This window comes from Carya illinoinensis, chromosome 15 (assembly GCF_018687715.1).
Source record: "Carya illinoinensis cultivar Pawnee chromosome 15, C.illinoinensisPawnee_v1, whole genome shotgun sequence".
Classification (NCBI taxonomy): domain Eukaryota; kingdom Viridiplantae; phylum Streptophyta; class Magnoliopsida; order Fagales; family Juglandaceae; genus Carya; species Carya illinoinensis.
In genome coordinates this window covers 36508464-36514340 of record NC_056766.1, presented here as the reverse complement: position 1 = coordinate 36514340, position 5877 = coordinate 36508464, and the positions used below count along the sequence as shown (strand labels likewise).

The 5877-nt window shown below is 32.2% G+C and overlaps 1 long non-coding RNA gene across 1 annotated transcript; it reads right to left on the bottom strand.

Moving 5' to 3' along the window:
* Positions 1-3122: 3122 nt before the first annotated feature.
* On the bottom strand, positions 3123-4282 carry LOC122297063. Its single transcript, XR_006238604.1, has 2 exons — positions 3638-4282; positions 3123-3511 (listed from the first exon to the last, which is right to left on the bottom strand). It is a non-coding gene; the product is annotated as an uncharacterized LOC122297063 (long non-coding RNA).
* Positions 4283-5877: the final 1595 nt, after the last annotated feature.

Here is a 5877-nt window from a genome sequence, read left to right as displayed (position 1 = left end):
CAGCAGTCACTTCCTGCCTAAACAAAATCATATTGAACTTTGCTTATTCTCCTCATCTATCAATTGGATAATATCCATCTATCAGACCAAAAACTTTAAGATGAAAAAAGAATCATTTAAAGTTTCTTTTCTTATTTTCTTTCTTTTTCTTGGTTTGAAGGAAAGTTTCATTTGAACTGTGTGTTGCATCCCAGACCAGGAAAAAAAAAAAGAAAAAAGAAAAGAACAGAAAACTTGATATTTATAACAGATAATAAATGGAAGATTGACGAACTCCTTTGAACTGGGGCAACATATACGCTTAGTGGGAAGCTTTCTTCTTTCATTTTCTTTCCTTTGAAAGATAAAAGCCGATCACCAAAGACAAAAGATACGATTGATTGGTCCATTATTGCCAAATTCAGTGAGTTCTGCTCCCACAAAGCCACGATGAGGAGAAGATTTGACTTCTGTCTCAGACTGTAGCTCCACTAGGGGGGGCGATATTTTGGGCTAAAACTACCTATAAAAAGCTATATATCTAGATTGTCAATTTGATTTCACACTCAGGAGGCAACAGTACTAGTGGTTGGCGTTGTCTTTTGATTACCAGATCGAGATCAGGTTCTGTACCAATCCAAATATATTACGCTTTTTTCAACATTTGTTCTCCCATGACCTATTGAATGGTTCACTTAGCTAAAGATAAAGCCAGAATATATATGATTTTAGAATATAATAAAATCATTTAATTTTCAGGAAACATGATCATGTCCATGTATGCATGCAAATGGTATATATTAACCTAAAATATCACAACATATAATGTGTTGATGATCATGATAAAAGTAGGTTTAATAGGTTTTGATATGATCCGTGAATTCAATATGAGATAATTACATATACACTTAAGGTTTAATTTAGTAACGTTTGGATTAACCTAATTAGTTACTATTAGAGAACATATAATTTTGTGCCAACCTTTATAACTCTTAATTTATCTGTATGAGCCATATAATTGAATTACATTTTATTATGAAAATATAAAACTGAAGATCACTAAGTAATATTTGATAACTGATATATGTTGATGTTCTTGCTACAAGAAAAAATCATTCTCGTTGCAATTAATGATAATTTTCGTCGCAAATATATGATCACGAATAAACATTATTCTTGTAGTATTTGGGAGAGCATCTGTCAAGTCGGAATCTAATATGACTTTAGTGTGTGTTTCTTTATCTTAAGAAAGTTTATTTAATTGTGATCTTATTTTGATTAACTTATTTTGAATAATTAAGCCTTTTTTATTTGCTTTATCAACTTATACTTTTTTAGCATTGTAACCAAAGGATTCATAAATATTATTGAGTTTTAATGAAGTGAAAGGAACTTATCTGTTATAATTACCTTTCATGATAGTGTTTACTTTGACATACTATATGGAATTAATCCTTTTAATCAGGCTATAGATTATATAAGCATTTGGGTATTTGCCCCCACTTAAAAATATAGGTTCAAAACAAGTTAAAATGAGTCATGCATGTTCAATCAATATTTCAACATGATCTCTTTATAGATAAAACAAGTTACTTGCAGGTTGTGTCTTGTCACCTGTTTATTTAATTAATTAAGTAATATATATTAGGAAAATTTGAAGTACCATTTAATTAAATTGATTAGCTACTTAAAGGGATGAATTTTATATATATATATATATATATATATGTATATGTATATAAAAGCCATATTAAATTATATCCACGATTCAATAAGAAACGAATTAACCCGACAAAAAACTTGAAAAAAATCTTTATGATAATTTTTTATATAATCTTTCATTTTAAAATTCTAACATGATATGGTCATATGCATATCCTACATATATAATAGCTGTATTATATATATATATATATATATATATAGGATTTGATTGACCTCTTGCGAAGAAATTTGATCGACTTCTAACTTGTTTGTTAGAAGTTGAATTGTTTATTTTATTTTTTGCGAAAATTTAAAAAAGTTATAATAATTAGATGAAATGAGATGAAATGAGAATGATTGTGAAAATAAACGAGGCTATTTTAATTTCCGTCTATTTTTCGTGTTTTTCATCAACCAATTACATAAAATCTTCACATAATTTAATTTTTCTTGTCCAAACTTATATCCAATATTATTGAAAGGAAAAGAAAACCAAATATATATATATGAAATAGTATATATCCCAAAGACTTTTTAGGGAATATATATATAATATGCAATTAAAAAATGTACTGTTTTCCATTAAATATTAAACATTAATATTTAAATAAAATAAAATAAAAACCATTAAATATTAATTAATACTAGTGAAATGAAATTTAATTGGCAGGCACGATCACCTCAACTTCCGTAGTTTTAGGAAGCGAATTATGATATAAAGCCTGATCTTGGGGTATATATGGATAAGTGGTTGACTACTTGTCCCCAACAAAATGACATGTCGTTTTCCAGCACTTAAAATAAACTTAGTCGCTAAAAAAGACTTTTTAGCAATTAAAAGATATATCTGGCCGGATCATCAGCGGTCGCCCCCATTCACAGACCGTCCACAGTTTTTGATCATGTTCATGGTAAACTCATTGGCCGGCCTTGATGGCCTTTTGAAAGTCCCTAGCTTTCAAGAAAAATAATAAAATACTGCCAATTTATACTTCATCTAATTTTCTGCATTATTATTTTCATATATTCTTGATGATCATCCTGACAAGTAATGGTACTCGATCATGATCATAAATATTAATGCTTCAAGATATTTGCAGGTGGAAATGGACCCAACTACAATAAGCAAAAATGATCGTTTGTGAAGCTCCATGCTGGATATTGGATATGGATTCCTTCCAAATATGACACTGTAACCGAGATCTAGCGCAAGCAAAAGTATCCACAAGCACCAAAGATTCCAGTAGATTTTTTTCGCATCAGCACAATGATCTCCAATTCCATTTTCGGTTTATGATCAGGTGGTCCAGCAAAAAAGTACGTTCTTCTGATGGCTATCATCTACCACAAATTGGCCAGAAAGAATCAATAACTTGTAAGAACTCAAGAAAAGGACAAAAAAACATGAATTTTTCTTGCAACTTTAGAAGTCATAATGATTATAATCTAAATATGACCAAATTTCGGCTCAATTATCTTGGCCTCTTTGAATGGAATTAGATGCAACTTGTTCTTACATATATGAAGAAGCATGAAAAGCTTCCAGCAAGTTAGCAACTTGCAGAATTACATTAATTCTAGATGGATCTTGAATGATCAGGACCTACTTGCCCTACATGCAGGTCAGGTAGACCCAATCTCTTATCCATGAGTACATGATCAATATGCGAAGTAGCTGGACTGGATGATGAGCCTTCTCCAACAAAGCAAGTTGTGCTAGCTGCCTTTCCTTTCGGAATCACTTTAAAATTAATGCATAACTATCTGATCAGCATAGAATCAGAATGCTGTATTCGGTTTCCATCATTAATGGGGCCAATCTTCATATCTGTGGATAATAAGATAAGTATGCTTTCTAATCAACATGTTTTTTTTTTCCCTTTTCCAGAAATAGGCTTGAGGTTTTCCAACTACCACGCATGCATATATAGTCTATAATATAGTTGAAACTTACGAAGAATTACGCATGAATAAACCCATGGGCGATTCCTTCATGCAATTGATCCAGTACTGGCCTTATCAGAAAGAACAGACATGATGCTGATCAATTAGACCTCTAATATTCATCAATCATAAGCAACCTGAATCATCTTCAATACTGCTATCTGCTTCTTCGGCTTGATTCTGCAAAACATAAAAGAAGCAACTATAGGTCAGCACAGCTTTGAAAACAGTTATAATTAATTTACAAAACGAATGTTATAAAGAAGAAGGAGATAAATATATAGGTATGAGAAGGCATGAAACAAAGTAAAGGCGAGTTAATGATTAGAGTGTTATAGCAATAGATATAGAAGATTAATAAAGAAGAGATAGTAATAATTAAGAATTAAAGTAGTGGGGGAAAGGAAAGTGGGAAGGCCGGGGATGAGGGGCTGAAGGTGATGACAGAAGCGTAGAGAGCACAAAGGAGTGAGATGCAAACTGATCCATGCATACCATCATCTGTGCTCTCTATCTTCTGTCAACAACATCACCAGTGCCTCCTCCTCTTCCCCTAGTACTCTATGCTCTTTCTAAGTACATAATCATTAAACATAGTTTCTCCAAAAGGGAAGCTAGAGAGAGAGAGACACAGAGAGAAAGAGAGATGAGAGAGCTAGAGGATGGCCTATAAAAGACTGCCAACGGCCTCTATTTATAGTAGAAGAAAATAACCCACAATAAAGAGAGAAAAAAAAAGGGGGTGGATATGACGACCTTCTACGTGTGATGCTACAATGACCTGTTGATGATCATGTCCTATCTACTTGCATGTGACCGTTTTATCACGAGAAAAAAACTTCCAATTAAAGGACACATCCCCTTTTTAACTGATCTCTAACACGATAACCCTACACAAAGGCAAAAGAAAATCTTCAAAATTTAATTTATAATCATTTATTGATTTGGGGAGTCAAGTCCCCCTAAGACCATATAACCCACCATTTATATATTTTTTAACCATTCCTAATTTGTTTCCGCTGAAGCATGCATGACTGGAAATTGATACAATAATCTGCTTTATATATAAGACTAGCCAACAATCATCAGATAATTTACCATCGATGTCCTAAAAAGTATAAATTGCTAGGGCCCAATGCTATTTGGATGCCATGTATGGATTCAATGGCACAAAACAAAGAATTAAGGAACGTCAGCCGGTGGCCATGGGGACCTTAGAAAACTTCTACGTATACATCAGTAGATCCGCTAGCCTATCCCCCATGGTGCAGGGTGATTGTATTTTGCATAAGTCCTATATATATGGTTCTCTAGAGGTTCATCTGTACTTCACAACAGCTTAAATACATCATTATATGTGATACCCCATATAATAAAAATAAGGGTAGATGGTGTATACGATCTCACATTATTTAAGAAAGAGAAGTTCTTGTTCTTTATAAGGTTTCGATGTGGCTCTAATTATATCATTGACTAGTCTTTTTAGAGTATAGATTATGTGGTTTGGGCCTTCTATTGGGACGTTAGAAATAATATTAGAGCCAGGTTCCAATAAGAAATGTAGGACTTGAGTCATGCCACCTACAACAGACAGACCCGATGAGGACGTTAGAAATTTAAGGGGCTAAGGTAGATTGTGATACCCTATATAATAAGGATAATGGTAGGTGGTGTATGAGATCTCACATTGTTTAAGAAAAAAAAGTTCTTGCTCTTTATAAGGTTCTAATGGAGCTTCAACTGTATAATTGACTAGTCTTTTTAGAGAATAGGCTATGTGATTTGAGCCTTCCATTGAGGTGTAACATTATAAACAATAAATATCAGTATTGTAATGTAAAGTTTAATGTTGATCTATACAACCAACAAGTTTCATCTTGACTGATCTTTGTAGAATACTTTTATCAGTAGAATTGGGCTTTAATTTCTCTGAGTTGTAACATGAAGTTTGGGTTTTTATAACAGGACCATGAATAGGGTTCATGTCAATAGGGATCAAAGTTAATCTTTTGATGCAAATATAATATTATAACATATATCATCAATCCATCCCTAATTAAGTACATCATGATATAAATCCTAAAAACTCAGAACAATGTTTCATAAAATTTTTTATACACGTACATATATATATGTGTGTATGTATATATATATATGATGTTTGAAGTGAACTTAATTAATTTAGAGAGGCAGTTATATATATACACGTAGCGACATCCACTTCAACTATTATAACTAAAATTGATGACA